At 40.8% G+C, this 18,341-nt stretch overlaps 1 pseudogene; it reads left to right on the forward strand.

Moving 5' to 3' along the window:
• Positions 1-11,097: 11,097 nt before the first annotated feature.
• Positions 11,098-12,548, forward strand: LOC128780205 (beta-enolase pseudogene; annotated as a pseudogene).
• Positions 12,549-18,341: the final 5,793 nt, after the last annotated feature.

An 18,341-nucleotide genomic window follows, 5' to 3' on the forward strand; every position in this document is an offset into this window, starting at 1 on the left:
AAAAGTAACTAGTTAGTGATATGTTTTAATACTTTATCTGGCATGTTTTGAGAAATGTTGCAAATTTTACTTCCAAATTAACTTCAGAATATTCTTTTCAATCTCCCCCCAACCCAAAACTCTGATAAGTCCTAATTTAAGGGGGAAAAAATTGTACAAGATTAAATCTACTTACCCAAGGATAAGGCATCATCGTCACTTGCTCTGGACCTCCTCAGGAAATGGAATTGCTCTTATTAGATATCTGTAGCCTGTACCACAACTCACTACTGGCATCCCACTAGGACACTTTGATTTTTCTAGTAACAGTGTTGTGTTCCTGAGTTTGAGGCTATGGAGATCAAGAAATTTTTTGCTGTAATCAGAAGAGTTCATTGTGAGAACCAAGATGGCGGGGTAGGTAGACACACTGCGCCTCCTCGCACAACCAGAACTGACAGAGAATCGAACAGCAAGGGGGACCAACACCAAGAAAATAGAAAATAACCATTCATCCAGACTGGTAGGAGGGGCGGAGACGGGCACCGGGGTGGAGAGGACTCGCGTGGCTGTGGCGGGACTGAGACTGGCGGAGTGTGGGACAAATGGCGCAGGCAGTCCGAGCACTAGCAGACCCTGCGGCCCCACATCTGCGCAGATAAACCGAGAGGGCCGGACTCAGAGTGGCGGAGAGTGGGGCAGGCAGAGCAGCGGGTAGCACCCCGCGGCACCACATTCGCCCACAGATAAACCTGACGAACGGCGGGCAACGAAGCAGACTGTGCAACCCAGGGCTCCAGCTCCGGGAAATAAAGCCTCAAACCTCTGATTGAAAGCGCCCTTGGGGGTTGGGGCGGCAGCAGGAGAGACTCCCAGCCTCACAGAAGAGGTTGTTGGAGAGACCCACAGGGGCCTAGAGTGTGCACAGGCCCACTTACTCGGGAACCAGCACCAGAGTGGCCCAGTTTGATTGTGGGTAGCGGAGTGAAGGATTGAAATCCGGAGGAGAGTGAGGCGGGCGCCATTGCTCTCACTCGGCCCCTCCCCCTCGTACAGCATCACAGCTCACAGCTCAGCCACCAGCGTTACCCCGCCCTGGTGAACACCTAAGGCTCCGCCCCTTAAAGTAACAGACGCATCAAGACAAAAAAAAAAAAAAAAAAATGGCCCAAATGACAGAACACTTCAAAGCTCCAGAAAAAATACAACTAAGCGAGGAAGAGATAGCCAACCTATCGGATGCACAGTTCAAAGCACTGGTTATCAATATGCTCACAGACTTGGTTGAATCTATTCGAAAAACAGATGAAAAAATGAAGCCTATGCTAAGAGAAACAAAGGAAAATGTACAGGGAACCAATAGTGATGAGAAGGAAACTGGGACTCAAATCAATGGTGTGGACCAGAAGGAAGAAACAAACATCCAACCAGAAAAGAATGAAGAAACAAGAACTTGGAAAAATGAGAAGAGGCTTAGGAACCTCCCGGACGCCTTGAAACGTTCCCACATCCGAATTATAGGGGTGCCAGAAGGAGAAGAGGAAGAACAAAAAATTGAAAACTTATTTGAACAAATAATGAAGGAGAACTTCCCTAATCTGGCAAAGGAAATAGACTTCCGGGAAGTCCAGGAAGCTCAGAGAGTCCCAAAGAAGCTGGACCCAAGGAGGAACACACCAAGGCACATCATAATTACATTAGCAAAGATTAAACGCAAGGACCTACATCCAAGATTACTGTATCCAGCAAAGCTATCACTTAGAATGGAAGGGAAGATAAAGTGCTTCTCAGATAAGGTCAAGTTAAAGAAGCTCATCATCACCAAGCCCTTATTATATGAAATGTTAAAGGGAGTTACCTAAGAAAAAGAAGATCAAAAATTGGAACAGTAAAAATGACAGCAAACTCACAGTTATTAACGGCCACACATAAAACAAAAACGAGAGCAAACTAGGCAAACAACTAGAACATGAGGGTTGTCATTAAGGGAGTGGGAGGGGGAGAGGGGGGAAAGGTACAGAGAATAAGTAGCATAGATGATAGGTGGAAAATAGACAGGGGGAGGGTAAAAATAGTGTAGGAAATGTAGAAGCCAAAGAACTTATAAGTTTGACCTATGGACATGAACTATAGGGGGGAAATGTGGGAGGGAGGGGGGTGGGCAGGATGGAGTGGAGTGGGGGGGGAAATGGGACAACTGTAATAGCATAATCAATAAATATATTAAAAATAAAAAAAATAAAAAAAAAAAAAGAAGAGTTCATTGTGTGCTCAGGGCCAGTTCTTCATAGACATGATCAGAATTAGAAAGCAAGATATTTGTTACCTTAACTGAATTCAGTTTAGCCTAATTCAATAATCAATATATTGTCTCAGACAAGGTGCTAATTTCTGTAAGGACTCAAAGATGAAAAAGTCATGGACCCTGTTGTCAAGGATCTTTCACTTTGTGATGGTGGCAACCATATAAACCAAAAAGCTTTGGGGAGGCAAACTGTCCTAAGGATGCAGAGAGGCTGTGTAGGCACAGAAGAGAGACTTCCTATTTAGGTAAGAAAAAAAGCAACACGAAAAAACCAAAACTTTGCCCTGGCCAGTGTCGCTCATTTGGTTGGAACTTCATCCAGTAACTGAAAGGCTGTGGGTGTGATTCCTGGCCAGGGCACATACCTATGTTGCAGGTTTGATTCCCAGTCCAGGCGCTTACAGGAGGCAACCAATCTATGCTTCTCTCTCATCGATGTTTCTCTCTCTCTAAAAGCAATGAAAACAAAAAGTCCTTGGGTAAAGGAAAAAAAAAAGCAACATGATAAAATCAAAACTTTAATATTCTGCATAAAAACATTGATTCAATTTCTTGTATCTTTTTTCTAGGAAACCCTGAGGGCTAGAAACTTGCTGAACTTGGTGCTTTGGTGACTAAGTCCAATTCGCTTCACTGCTCTTTCAATTGCAAGGTTTAGAGCATCCTGAGCTTATATTTTGTTTTGCAATCATATTTCTCACATTATCTGCTTAGGCAGTCATTCCCTTTTAGCTACAAATAGAATTTTCCTAAGAAATTTAACAGAAAAGTTAATGCAGGAATGAATGGTGGGGCAACTCTCCATTTAATATTTTATTGTTAATTATAAATTTACTACATAATTTCAGTTCCTAAGAAAGCTTACATTTAGTTCTAATTATAAGAGACAAGTGGTGTGTATCAGAAGCAGCTGGTCCAGAAAGAATTTCTGCTAGTAGTCATTTCCAAATTACACACACATGAATGCATTTAGCTTGTATCTTTCCCTTTCAACCTTAATATGTGTGGGTTTCTAATTTTTTCACATGCAGTATAAAGAAAAATCAGGTAATATCTCATGATTTTATTATGCCTATTTACTTCATTTTTTCAATTCTATGAATAGCTGTGCAGGATAACCCAGCTAAAATCACTTTTAAAATGTGGGGATAAAAGGAAGGAAGGAGTAAGGGAGAGAGTGATTGAAGAGGAAAGAAGAGAGGGAAGGAAAATGATGAGAGAAAAGAAACATGAAAAGGATAAAAAAAAGTGAATAGAAAGAAGTTCAGACAAGTGAGCACACAACTGGAAAAGTACAAAGTAAAGAGAAAAATATGGCTCCCCATGCTGTTTCCACATGATAACAACACACCCTGGCTTAACAGTGAAGTTTAAGCTAGAATGAAGCTCAAGAGTTAGACACTCCATGGTCATTCCTGATTTCTTGTCCCCTACTAATGTGAAGCCGTGGCCAAATTATTTTCTCAGCCTTTGATTCTCCGACTACAAAACAATATTAACAATAATACCTGCTACCAAAGGTTGACATCAGAGAGGAAAATAAGAACTATAATGTAATATATACGTCATACCCATCAGATAAGCAAAAATACTCGTATCTGGTAATAACAAGTATTGTAGAGGAGGTCAAGAAATAAGATTTTAATGCACATTTGACGGGAATATAAAGTGGTAAGTAATTTAACAACAGAAAAAGTTAGACATGTACATACCCTTTACCCCAGTTCTGTGTTCAAAATCTGCCTTTGCTACATATTAACCATGTGCTACAAGGCATGTTTCTTAATCTCAGTGGGCACTGATTTCCCAACTGTACAACGAGGATAACAATAATACTCTTCTCATAGTGTAGTTCGATCAACCAGTACACAGTGGCTGTCAATGCCCTGCCCCGTTGCCTCACTCAACTCGGACAACTCTGAAGGGTCATCTGACTCCTGAGCTTGAGGTAGAATTGGCAGAACCTTGTGTTTCAGTTTCATCTTATTTCAACTTCTTCCTCTGCCCAATCCTGGCTCCTTTATTTTCTTTTAAGTGTTACTCCTGAGAGCTCTTCCTAATAAACTTCCTGCATATAAATCTCCACCTAAGACAAGCAGCATCACTGCCACAACCACTATCGACAACTGTTGTTCATTCCCAGGCCCCAGGTCCATGGCTTTATGTGCACTGCAGTAACACATCCCGCAGTCCTTCACGTGAAGGACCACTTCTCCGCTGTGGACAGAGTGGTCCTCACACTCTCCAAAGTGATCACCCACCTGAATGGTTAAACCTTAACATCTCCTTAGCATTGCTAGTAATGGTGGAGGATGATGAGCTAGGATGAGCAGAAAGGAGATTTTTCAGCTGATGGAAGTTCCCCAGTACAGCCTAGACTACATCAACAGAATAGAATCAAAGTGAGATTTGAAGGAAGTTTAACGGCAGAAGTCAATTATTGAAATAAGTCACTATTAGGAAAGCAGAGATAACTGGTAGTTATTGAAATAGAGATTTAATAATTAGCTCCAGAAGGATGGGATTTTCAGAGCTGTGTTGACTTGCCCACAGGCAAAGAATTAGGCAAAGAAAGGCCCACAAAAAAGTAAGGGATCCATGCCATGGAATGACAGCAACCTGGAGCAAGAAATAAAATGATACCTACTGGCTCTGGGGCCCAACCAAACCTCACAAAGAGGAAATTATGTTATTAAATGTCAAAATACAGTGATTCCCTTCCCTTGCTGAGAAAAGCCAGCTGCTTCCATCCAGCAATTTATAGAATATACAGATATTTTGTATATATGAATACACAGAACAGGTCACATTTCTTTTAAAACATTCAGAGATATTTCTAGTAAACTTACCTACGGTCATCCTCTTTTGTATGTTTCCCCCAAATTAAGTGTGTTGACTCTTCCTGTCAACTTTAACGTGAATCTTCAAGAACAATAATAACAGGGGCCTCAACACGAGCAGTCAACCTGTCAAGAGATTTTTCTTTTTAAAATTGGAATGTCAGTTCTCCTTTCTGCAGAGAGCTTTAATTATCTGATGACTACAGTTTTCAGAATTACCCTGAATAGCTTTCTGGAACAGTTGCTGTGAAGGTGCAAGTAGTGGGCACTGGGAAAAGTTATCCAACAAAATGAGCACATTTTGTGACTTCTAGGCATACACCACTTGCAGTGACTCAATTCCTAATTTATAAAGCCTGCTATCATTTCAGATTCCCATCTCAAACCTTATTATTTATGTTTAAGCTGCTTAAAAACAAAAGAAAATGAAAATGTAGAGACACATAAGAGATTCAATTAAGCCAGCTCTGCTACCCTTGAATTCACCAAGGCATAAAATTATCCCCTCAGCTAGCCCATGTGCTGAAGGCCCAGCTCATCAGCTGAGTCTTCCCTACTAATGACCCGAACCTGCCTTTGCTAAGGGCAAGTCCCTCTGTGGAGATCAAGAAGAGAGCATGGCTAAGGGCAGCCAGGGAACAAAGAGCTTTTTTACTGGGCTCCTGGGCACCTAGCAAAGGTAATGAATGTCACATCACCTTGCATGTCAGTGGGGACAGTGACACAGCTAAAGGAGAGATGCAATGCTAAGCTCAAGACCATCCAAAGAAACAGAGAGGACACTGGGTACCTTAGATGGAAACCAAATTGGAATTTGATGTGACCCAAAGTTGAGGGCAAAGGTGCTGAAGATGGAGGGGCACACATTAATATTCCATGTCCAACAGGCAAAAAACAACTAACAGGGAGAGAATAAATATTAAACTCGCTCGCAACTTAAAAAAACAGCTAAAAGTCTTCATTTCCACAATACCTCTTTCTCTGATGAACTCAACAATTAACACTCACACTTAATGAGTTCTCATAGTTTGAAGTTTCTCATAAATGAGATTTTACAGAGATGACTCATATGAGAGATTCTGAAGGAATATTTTTAAAGGGGAAGAAATATTTATAAATGGAATCAGGTCATTTTGGTCCACCATCTGGTGGGACAAATATTGTTTTCCCAAGTTGTCATGGGTGCTCGCAGCCCAACACACCCTTAGGACTGGGATGGAAAACTTCTTAGCGAGATCCCTCATTTGCAGTACCCTTTGGAGCTCTGCATTGAGAGACATTCAGAGACCCAGCCCCAAGTGCCAGCTTAGTGGGAAGGATACTGTAATCAATTTATGTCTTGCATGGATAGATAAGCATAACAAATATTTAACAGCAAGCTTGCCCTAAGAGTTTCTTCTAGAGAAGGTTGTCCCAGAACAGATAACCTCTCTATGTTGCCAACTGGTCAACCAGAGCAGATTAGACTGTTGTGGTACATTTCCTTTATCTGGTTTACAGAAAGTGGGTCAGGACCAACATTAATGCCTAAAAGGCATGGGATGCTCACACTGTGTCAGGGTACAGTTTTCAGTCTCCTTCATCTGTTTTGTTCCTTCCCAAGTGGTTGGGATTCTTTTATAAAACTCTTAAGCAATGAAAATCAATCCTTATTCTTGTTTTCTTTTTTAAGTATATTTTATTGATTATGCTATTACAACAGTTGTCCCAATTTTTTTCTCCCCTTTATCCCCACTCCACCCTGCACCCCCCACCCTCCAGCACTCCACCTCCCTTAGTTCATGTCCATGGGTTGTACATATAAGTTCTTTGGCTTCTCTATTTCTTACACTATTCTTAACACCCCCCCATCTATTTTATGACTACCAATTATGCTTTCCTGTACCTTTTCCCTCCCATCCTCCCCTCATCCCCTCCCCACTGATAGCTCTCCATGTGATCTCCATTTCTGTGATTCTGTTCCTGTTCTAGTTGTTTGCTTAGTTTTAGTTTTTGTTTTTTAGGTTCAGTTGTTGATAGTTATGAGTTTGTTGTCATTTTACTATTCTTTGTTTTTGATCTTCTTCTATTTCTTAGGTAAGTCCCTTTATCATTTCATATAATAAGGGCTTGGTGATGATGAACTCCTTTCACTTGACCTTGTCTGGGAAGCACTTTATCTGCCCTTCCATTCTAAATGATAGCTTTGCTGGATAGAGTAATCTTGGATGTAGGTCCTTGCTTTTCATGACTTCGAATATTTCTTTCCAGCTGCTTCTTGACTATAAGGTTTCTTTTGAGACATCAGCTGATAGTCTTATGGGAACTCCTTTGTTGGTAACTCTCTCCTTTCTTCTTGCTCCTTTTAAGATTCTCTCCTTATCCTTAATCTTGGGTGACTTAATTATGATGTGCCTTGGTGTGTGCTTCCTTGGGTCCAACTTCTTTGGGACTCTCTGGGCTTCCTGTACTTCCCAGAAGTCTATTTTCCTTCACCAGATTGGGGAAGTTTTCCTTCATTATTTTTTCAAATAAGTTTTCCATTTCTTGCTCTTCCTCTCCTCCTTCTGGCACCCCTATGATTCAGATGTCGGAGCACTAAAAGTTGTCTCAGAGGTTCCTCAGCCTCTCCTCATTTTTTTGAATTCTTCATTCTGCTCTGGTTGGATATTTATTTCTTCCTTTTATTCCAAATCATTGATTTGAGTACTGGTTTCCTTCCCTTCACCGTTGGTTCCCTATATATTTTCCTTTATTTCACTTTGTGTAGCCTTCATTTCTTCCTTCATTTTGTGACTGAGCTCAGTTAGTTCTGTGAGCATACTGATTACCAGTGTTTTGAACTCTGCATCAGATAGGTTGGCTATCTCCTCATCACTTAGCTCTTTTTCTGGAGCTTTGATCTGTTCTTTCATTTGGGCCATATTTCTTTGTCTCACTGCACCTACTACATTATAAGGGGCAGAGCCTTAGGTATTTGCCAGGGCCGGGCAACCCTCCTTGCTGTGTTGTGGCACTGTGGGGCAGGAGTCAGAGAGGGAACAATGCAGCTCAGTCACTCTGCTCTAGCCCCATTTTCCAATGAACTCTCCTGTGAGACTGGGAGTTTCTCCAGCCTTCGCAACCCCCATAGAATTTTATAGCTAGAGGTTTAGAGTCTTTAGTTTCTTGGTCAGACAGCCCCACCTCACCCACGTATTCTGACACCTTGCTGAGGGTCCTCTCCACCCAGCTGCCCATCTCTGCCCCTCCTACTGGTCTGGATGAATGTTTCTTTAACTCCTTGGTTGTTGGAGTTCCATGCAGTTTGATTTTCTGGCAGTTCTTGTTGTTTATGTTTTTTTAATTGGTTGTTATCCTTTTGGTTGTGTGAGGAAGTAAGGCATTTCTACCTATGCCTCCATCTTGGCCAGGGCCAAAATCAATTCTTATTAACTAGAGAAAGGTTTGCTTTTGTTTTGGGTGCTCCTCTCACAATGGAAGACCTAAGGGAGCTGCTGACAAGAGCTTACTACTGACTGTTAAGAAAATGACCAGTGGATTCGCTCCCTGTGGCTGAAAAAATCACCACAAATTGGTGGCTCAAAGCAACACACATTTATTCTCTTATAGCTTATAGTTCTGGACATGGGAAGGGCTGAATTTAAGGTGCTACATTTCCTCCAGAGGCTCGGGGCGGGGGGTGGGGGGGGATTTGTTTCCTTGCTTTTTTCCACCTCTAGAGCTGCATACTTTGCATTCCTTGGTTCATGGTCCCCTTCCTCCAACTCCAAAGCCAGCAGAGTAGCGTCTTGTGTCAGTCTTCTCATTTATTTTCCTTCTATAATCAAAGCTCCCTCTGCCTCTCTTTTATGAGAACACTTGTGATTATATTTAGGGACCAACCAGATAATCCTAGACAATCTCATCTCATAATCCTTAATCTATTCACAGCTGCAAAGTCCCTTGTCATATAAGGTAACATTCACATGCGTTCCAGGGATTAGGATCTGGATCTCTTTGGAAGCCACTATTAAGCAGCTTACCATAGCCAGAAACCATGCCCAGCCTTCACCATACAAACAAAATAAAGCTGGGCATGTGGAGAAAGGGAAAACACAGAAAAGGAAAGAGGGAAGGGCATGAGTACAGGAGGTAGTCAGTCTAAGAATGAGTTTATAGGGGCTGGAAAAAGCAAAGAATGTCATATACCCTCCTCTGGACTCCAGATTTTTCTCTTTTTGTAATTTAAAATATCCATTTGCCCATCTAGACATAACAATGCCCACCAATGAGGTTTTGAGTTTATTTTTCTTGGCTAAATTTTTAATTTTTCCTAATTATTATATTAATAGCTATTTATAGCAGAATTTGGGGAACTACAGAAACTAAAAATCATCTGTGATATCTCCATTATTAATACTTTGATATATGCTCAATTCATCTGAGTATCTGAGTCCATCTTTCTTAAACTAAGTCCTTGAAACATTTCAAATTCAGCCTTACCAAGAAATCCTTACTCAGAAAATCAGAGACAGTCTTTAAATTTGTTTTTGCTTTTTTTGTTTTGTTTTTTTTTATGAAATGACCAAGATATAACAAAGGTGAAGTGCTTCATGCAGAATCACTTCATTAGAGTCAACAGTAAACATGAGACCAGTCTCTCTCTTTTCATTATTCTATTCTAGTCATCATCAAAGATTTCTTGGTATTCCACATTCAGTTACACACATCCACATTCCTGGTCAGGATTTCAATAATTCATTTGTTACATATGTTGAATGCACATCAACATTTTGACCATTTTTCCAAGTCATAAATCAATATCTTCCTTTCCCTAGTCTACATTGTTATTATAGATCATAAATTGAAGTACAAATTGATCAATAATTTAGCTTATCAAATCCTTGGAGAAGAAAGTGCATAGATAAGCCTAACATGATTATTTTGTTGTTTTTGTTGAGCATACTTTTGATGGTGAGAAAACTAGTGGGTGTTTTTCCTCATTGTTGGTCAATGTGACTCTCACACACAAACAGGTAAACCAAGCTTTAGTTATTAGACAACAAATCAATAACCATAGTGCTTTTACACTTCAGGTTTCCTTCTTAACTGAGCTAAAGAAGACTCTCAAAAGCATGAGAGAGTTCATAATGAGCTTGAAAATGAAGTTATTCATTTGAACTGAAGAGATCCAATGCATTCTCCCCTCACCCCATATTAACCCATTATTCCTGTTACGGAGAAAAGTATAGGTGCCAAAATGTCTTCAGCACTGCCAGCTAAACACTGCACAACTTCTTGTTTAGGGCCTCTACTTTCAGCACTTCACACAGAGATTTCAGTATAGCTGGACTCTGAGTTACTGTCTTACTCCATTCTATTTCTTTGAGTGTAATTCTGACCTAATTGTTAGCATTTGAGTATTTACAGAACTGGGTTAAGAGATGGGCTATCAAGCAGCAGCCAGCTCTAATGGGCATTTAAAGAATTCTGGAGTAAATCATAAATAGAATGCCATTAACTCAGGCTTTCAAATCAATCCCTTACATAATTGGTAAAATGTAATTTCCCCCCTTTTCCTCTGAAGTAGAAAGTAATCTTTAGAGAGGGAAAAACCTCCTTACTGGAGCCAACCCGTGTCTTTTGAGTATTTCTGTGACGCACAAAGGTTACATGGCCCAACAATCCATGGCGCCAACTCTGAAAACAGTCATTCGGCAGAAGCCTGGACATTGACAAAATTAAGAGTTAAATGACACATAGCCCAGTGCATTTATCGAGAAGAAGAAAGAAATTTTAAGTTCTGTGATGTACCTCCAAAAACTTGTTTGATTTTTTGTTTTCCCAAGAAAATAGAAGAAAGGGCATGATGCACAGACAAGTGGGAAAGAAAAAAACCATAAGCAAGCTTTCCAGTATGAACAAGACTCTCATCCCAAATCCTGTTCCCTCTAATCATCTGGAAAAACAGAGAAATGAAAGATAACTTTTAAAAAGTTAGAATTTGGACACTGTCCCAGCTGCCACCTAAACTCGGAGCTCACCCAAAGCCCCCAGCCAAGACATCCAGCCATAGCCATGCAGAAAATCTTTGCCCGGGAAATCCTGGACTCCAGGGGCAACCCCACGGTGGAGGTGGACCTATACACAGCCAAGGGCCGATTCCGAGCAGCTGTGCCCAGTGGAGCTTCTACAGGTATCTATGAAGCTCTGGAACTAAGAGATGGAGACAAATCTCGATACCTGGGCAAAGGTGTCCTGAAGGCTGTGGAACACATCAACAAGACTCTGGGTCCTGCTCTGCTGGAAAAGAAACTAAGCGTTGTGGATCAAGAAAAAGTTGACAAATTTATGATTGAGCTGGATGGGACTGAGAATAAATCCAAGTTTGGGGCCAATGCCATCCTGGGAGTGTCCCTGGCCGTGTGCAAGGCTGGAGCAGCTGAGAAGGGGGTCCCACTCTACCGACACATTGCAGATCTTGCTGGGAACCCAGACCTGGTCCTCCCAGTCCCTGCCTTCAATGTGATCAATGGGGGCTCCCATGCTGGAAACAAGCTGGCCATGCAGGAGTTCATGATTCTGCCTGTGGGAGCCAGCTCCTTCAAGGAAGCCATGCGCATTGGCGCCGAGGTCTACCACCACCTCAAGGGGGTCATCAAGGCCAAGTATGGGAAGGACGCCACCAATGTGGGTGATGAGGGCGGCTTTGCACCCAACATCCTGGAGAACAATGAGGCCCTGGAGCTCCTGAAGCCAGCCATCCAGGCAGCTGGCTACCCAGACAAAGTGGTGATTGGTATGGATGTGGCGGCGTCTGAGTTCTATCGCAATGGGAAGTATGATCTTGACTTTAAGTCACCTGATGACCCCTCACGGCACATCACTGGGGAGAAGCTGGGGGACCTGTACAAGAGCTTCATTAAGAACTATCCTGTGGTCTCCATTGAAGACCCCTTTGACCAAGATGATTGGGCCACTTGGACCTCGTTCCTCTCGGGTGTGGACATCCAGATCGTGGGAGATGACCTCACAGTCACCAACCCTAAGAGGATTGCCCAGGCCATTGAGAAGAAAGCCTGCAACTGTTTGTTGCTGAAGGTCAACCAGATTCGTTCTGTGACCGAATCCATCCAGGCCTGCAAACTGGCTCAGTCTAATGGCTGGGGAGTGATGGTGAGCCACCGCTCTGGGGAGACTGAGGACACATTCATTGCCGACCTCGTGGTGGGGCTCTGCATGGGACAGATCAAGACTGGTGCCCCCTGCCGCTCAGAGCGTCTGGCCAAATACAACCAGCTCATGAGGATTGAGGAGGCGCTCAGGGACAAGGCTGTCTTTGCTGGACGCAAGTTCCATAACCCAAAGGCCAAGTGAGAAGCTGAAGGCCCCAAGACCCCACAGGACAGATGTAGGCCTTCAAGCCCTTCTCCCTGAAATAAACACTGGTGCCAACGGAAAAAAAAAAAAAAAAAAAAAAAAGTTAGAATTTTTCTGAAGTCATTGTTTGTTTTGAACATTTAAAAAGTATAATTTTGGGAAAATGGGAACAACTGTAATTGAACAACAATAAAAAAATAAAAAAATTAAAAGTATAACTTTATGATTAATAGAAAACCAGTTTCCTTCTACGTCCACAAAACAAATACTTAAGAAGTATTTAGTTAATACTGACTTGAAGAGAGTCCTGAAATATTAGCTTGCTAACGATCCCTACATGTCTCACTCTGGATCTCTGCTCTGTCACACACACACTCTCTCCCAGCTTTCCCCTCCAAGTAGCTAGTCCTACAAGGACAATCTCTACAGTCAAATCACTGGGCTCTGCCACTGTCCATTCATACAGCTTTCTTTATATTTCCTAACCTCTGCACATGCCTCAGTCTCCTCCTCTGTAAAAGGTGATGAGCATAGTACTACCTCACATGGTTAGTGTGATGACTAAATGCTTGGAAACATGCAGAGTGCTTAGCACTGCTGGAAAATAGTAATCACTCACAACAAAATCATAACATTTATCATTATTATAACTTGGGTGGTGATACATGGATTTAATTAAATTTTATTGTACTTTATTTAGGTGTTACTATTTCAAACTTTATTGAGATATAATTGATATAAAATAAATGATTTAAAATGTACAATTTGAGAAGTTTTAACATACATACACACCCCAGAACCATGATCAAAAGCAAAATAGTGAATATATTCATCATCCTGAAAAGTTTCCACATCGTTCCTTTGTAATCTCCCTTCTGAACCACCCTATACCCTCCAACACCAGGCAACAGCTATGCTTTTTGTCAGCATACATTAGTTTGCATTTTTCTAAATGTTATACAAATGCAATCATATCGTATGTAGTCTTTTTTGGTATTCATTTCACTTGTTATTAAAGATTAATCCATGTTACCACACGTTTCAATGTGGTCTATACCTGAGTTAATCGTATCGTGCCAACATCAGTCTTCTGGTCGTGCTGCTGTACTATGCTTATGTAAGATATTATCATTGGGGAAGCTGGATAAAAGGTATGCAGGAATAATACTGGCATTTTGCAACTTGTGAGTCTTAAACTATTTTTTAAAAAGAGCTATTTTTAATAAGTTATAGCCCAATCTCTACCATATTTTAGGGAACTTAAGGGAAGAGTCTGTCCTATTCATGGAATGAAATAGACAAGAAGTTGAGAATTCAATACAGATTGGCTAACCCAATCACTATTTTTAGAGATATACATACATAATATATAAATACTCTTGGCAGCTAAATATGGCCACTTGACAGAGCTCTGGCCATAAATATATATGTGGAAGCCTACTGGTGCCAACTCTTTCCTATCTGCCATGTTCCTGCCTAGACTGGAATAGGATCTGAAGGCACAAGCAGCCATTTTGCAACCATGAGGATAAAAAAAAAACACAGGATAAGATTGGTGGCACAAAAGGAGTATAGACTATATACCACTAAACTTGTTTTGTGACAAAAATAGATTTGTATCATTTAAGCCACTACAGTGTAGTGAAAGCTGAATGCCATCTCTATAAGGAGAAAACTATATCTTTTCTCCTGAAGCAGTGGGGCTCCCTAGTGGAAGGACAGCTGGGTCATGCAAAGCTGAGGGCCATCAGCCAGAGAAGCACCTCTGTGAAGGTGTGACAGGGAAAATGGAAGCAAGACAGTGAGGAAACTACATACGAGGCAGTACCTCAGGACCTCTCCCACATACCTGAGTATACCTTGGGGAGGGTAAATAAAGGCAATGGGTCTTAAGCCATCATAATTTGGGTACATTTGGGTAGCCTAGTTTCCTTACTGGCCCCCAGGATCACCACTGTGGGAAAAACAGGATGAGGCCAAGTAAAAAACACTCACTACACACCAAGCTAAATCCTTCTCAGTAGCTCGTTTCTCCCCTAGAGACCAAAGGAAACAAGGCCCTTTCTCCTGGGGCTTCTGCCATTAAGAGCATTCCGCAGTCCATGCTTCAATAAACATCTCTAGTCCCCACCCACCATCAGCACCACCTCAATTACTTGAGGGGCAAGAGGCTGCTCTGGGCTATCTTACTCCGTCTCTTCTCATCTCTACCAGCTTTGAAACCTTTTATGACATTATTTCAGACTTGACCTATCTATGGGCTTGGGTTTTTTATTTGCCACATTTAATATGTGGTTTCTTCATGATTCTGTAACATGCTTTTGTAAATATTCCTACATTTTCTAACAATTATGTTTTGGATTCTCAGTGACATTCTGAGCAACACCGTCCTAACATATAGGCCAAGGGCCAGCACATCCCAGCCTTACCATTCCGTTTTGGTAAACAGTTCTATTGGTTCACTGCCATCCTCGTTGTTTACTGATTGCCTATGGCTAGTTTTGCTGAGTAGTTGCTACAGAGATCCAAAGGCCCCACACAGCCTAAAATAGTTACTATTGGTCCTTTACAGAAAGAAGTTTGTCAACCCCTGGCACAGGTTATCATGTAATATAAAACATCAGCATATCCAAACTCCAATTTATATTGTTTATGTGCTAGCCATTTGGAGAAAATCCTTAATTTATCTGTAGGTGATTGATTTTTGCCCTATTTTCTGTAAAGGAACATTTATACTTTTATTTAATACCCTCAGTTGCTATATAACATTGTGAGTTAAGAACCTGATGTTAAAATATAGCTTATTATTTGCAATATATGGTATGGTCTTCACATATAAAGCATAAGATACACATGAAATACCATCCATGTATTTGCTATAGTATTCTTTCTGAATTATTACTGTTAATATTGGTTTATTTTTAAAGGAACTTTCTTTTTAACAGGAGGAATCCTCCCATAATTATTTATATAAAACATATTATCACTCTTTTTGGATCAGTGAACTAGATGACAGCTCAATTTGAGGCATTAAAAAACCTTTAAAGAAATCATTTGTAGTTTTGGCAAAAAAAATTTATATATATATTGCCTTTCAGAATAGAGATACTGAATATCTCTATTCATAAGATTCATGATACTGAATAAGAAAACTGTGAGACAATAAATAATCGTGTGACAGCAACATGCCTACCCACTGAAATGATTTTTTTTTAATAAGCCAGCAACAGAGGAAAATAAAGAGGGAATGAAAATACATTTTCAGTTAATTTAAAATAAAATTGCAGAATTTAGGAAGCCTAAAAACAATGCCCCCAAATTTAATCGCTTCCTCTTTGGGATGCAGAAAGACCATCCTGAAGGTATCAGTGGAAATTGGAAAGAGTGCTAGAGAGCAGTTTTGCAATATACTAGTTGCAGTTGTAAAAGTGTTTGCACCTTTTAAACCCAGTTACCTCTAGGTATGTACCTGAGGAAATAACCTGAAATGTGGATGGAGACATGCACTTTGATATTAACTGCAACATTACTCATCAGCAAAAATAGGAATAAAATTAATTAAATGGTAACCAATTTTAGAAGCTGCTGGGTACTAGTGATTCAGTGAACAGGCTTTAGTGAGGGAGTAACATTTCAGCTGAGAACCAAAACAACTGGAAGTTAACCTTTCGAGAGAGTAAAGACGGATGTATTTGTGGTTTCTAAATGCTGGTTTATAGAACAGTGCCACTAGCTCCTAAGAATCACCTGGAAAAAACATCTTGAAAATACAGATCCCAGGGCCCTATCCTCTAGATTCAGAATTTTTAGACTAGGAGTGAGGTCTGGAGTGGGCATTTTTTTTTACAAGCTCCATCCCATGATCCTGATGCACACCTAGGGCTGGATATACATATACGTACAAGAACTTGACAGGCCATTCATTCATTGGGTTCCAATAGCCAATTCTCACTCCTCCACACTTCACAACTAATAACCATTAACATGGCATTTCCATACTATATTCATCAGGACATGCTTTCTATGAGATGTTAATAATAAATAAGTATCGAAATGAACAAACAAAAATAAGGTTCTGTATTTGAAAAATTTGAGAAACACTGGGTTTAAATAAAGTTAGACCATTTTCTTTACTTCCTATAGCTATCTCCACATGGGAGTATATGGTAGGTAGCATTTCTCTAGTTTATTTGACCAAGGAACCCACTTTTTGGTATGCCCTATCTTAATATCTTGCAGAGCTAATGTTCTATAGAACACAGTTCAAGAAACTGTCTCACCCAGAAGGCCCAGGAAGCAGTATATGGGGTGCTGCTGTCTCAATGCTCTACCATGAACCCTGTTGTACTTGTCCCTCTTCCCAATTTTCCACCATGCTGTGATGTCTCCTTTCCTCAGATCCCCTTGTGTCTGGTCACAGATAGCTCTCACTCTTTGTCCATGAACTTGTGTGTGCATAGTCATTGAGGATCGAGTCATTACCATTGATTAGCATGAGGGCTCTGTTTCCCTCTAGTTAGCTCTACAATATTGTGTGGCTGTGGTAGGGGGGTCTCTCTCCCTCCCTCACTCTCTCCCTCTCTGTCACTGGAGCACAGGTTTTCTGCAGGTGTCACCATTCTTGCATGCTAAAAGAGCAGGTGAAAAGGGAAGGCTCCTCTTTGAGCCTCTGCAAGTCCTGCCTGACACCATTAAATACTCCCCAAAACCCCCAAGATATAGTTTTTGTTCTTGGTGCCAGATATTGTATGGATGAAACTAAAAAGTGTTACAGATGCAAGAACCTATTGCCCCTCAACCACAATCTCTAGAGCCCTGGGAGAACAGGGAAGATGCTAGAAGACCTTTTTAGACAGATAGTATCCATCACATAGGAGGGACCAGTCAATGTCCAAGTCAGAAATAAATGTTCACATGAATTTTATAAGCTTTAAATATTACAGTAAGTTCTAGTTCTCTCCCAGTTGGATTCCTCTCCTTTTACCATGGCAATTTGTAAAACAAAAGAGAAATCAGGAGAGATTCCTGATCTTGCCCTTTAAAAAGCACACCATACATAGCGTGTACAAGGTCCTTAGGGATTTGTTTGTTTGTTTGTTTATGACCTTTGGACTCCTTTCACCATTGATTCTGTCTTGACCAAATGCTCTTATATTCCTTTGATAATAAAAATAGGGGGTTACTATAGATAGAAAACATATATTCTTTGCATTTCCTAATCAATACTCTACTTCATAAAGGCCTTCAAAGGTCTAAACAAAGTAAAGAATCAGGAGAGAAAGAAGAAAAAAGGAACAGCCAGCAAAACAATCATGCAATTATATAACCACTCAAAATCATGCTGCCCTGAGGAAGATAACAAGAGAGGGTGGAAATGTGAAAGATTTTTTTACCACTCAATGCTATTTTAACATTAGATTAGTATTAATGCTCTATGTGATTGATTCATAATTATATATCTCCAACAGAGACTGCAGAGCTGGGCCTAAAATCTCTGTCTGTGAAGTCTGGGTCATGCAAGAGTACAAAGTGACCTATGTGGCATCACCATGGTGACCACACTTGAAACTGTTCCTCCAAGGGTGACTTAACAACAGATAGTAGCAGAACCATTAACAAAACTTCCCTAGAGACAAATGGAACTGATGGTGCAGTTCTAACTACTGAGCACAGGTGGAGCCCCAAGGAAAAGCCAGGAGCTGGTCTTCTCTGGCCTTCATGAGTGCCACGAATAACCCCTGGGTCTCTGCACTTCTGCAAAGAGAAAACCACCCCCAAGTAATGGCACCAGCTATTGGAATTGGAGGTGCTTTTATAATTAAATGTTACCATATTTCTGTACCTTTGAATTCTTATTACTTGTTATAAAATTTGTA

The sequence above is a fragment of the Desmodus rotundus genome, chromosome 1, assembly GCF_022682495.2.
Source record: "Desmodus rotundus isolate HL8 chromosome 1, HLdesRot8A.1, whole genome shotgun sequence".
In the NCBI taxonomy this organism is placed as follows: domain Eukaryota; kingdom Metazoa; phylum Chordata; class Mammalia; order Chiroptera; family Phyllostomidae; genus Desmodus; species Desmodus rotundus.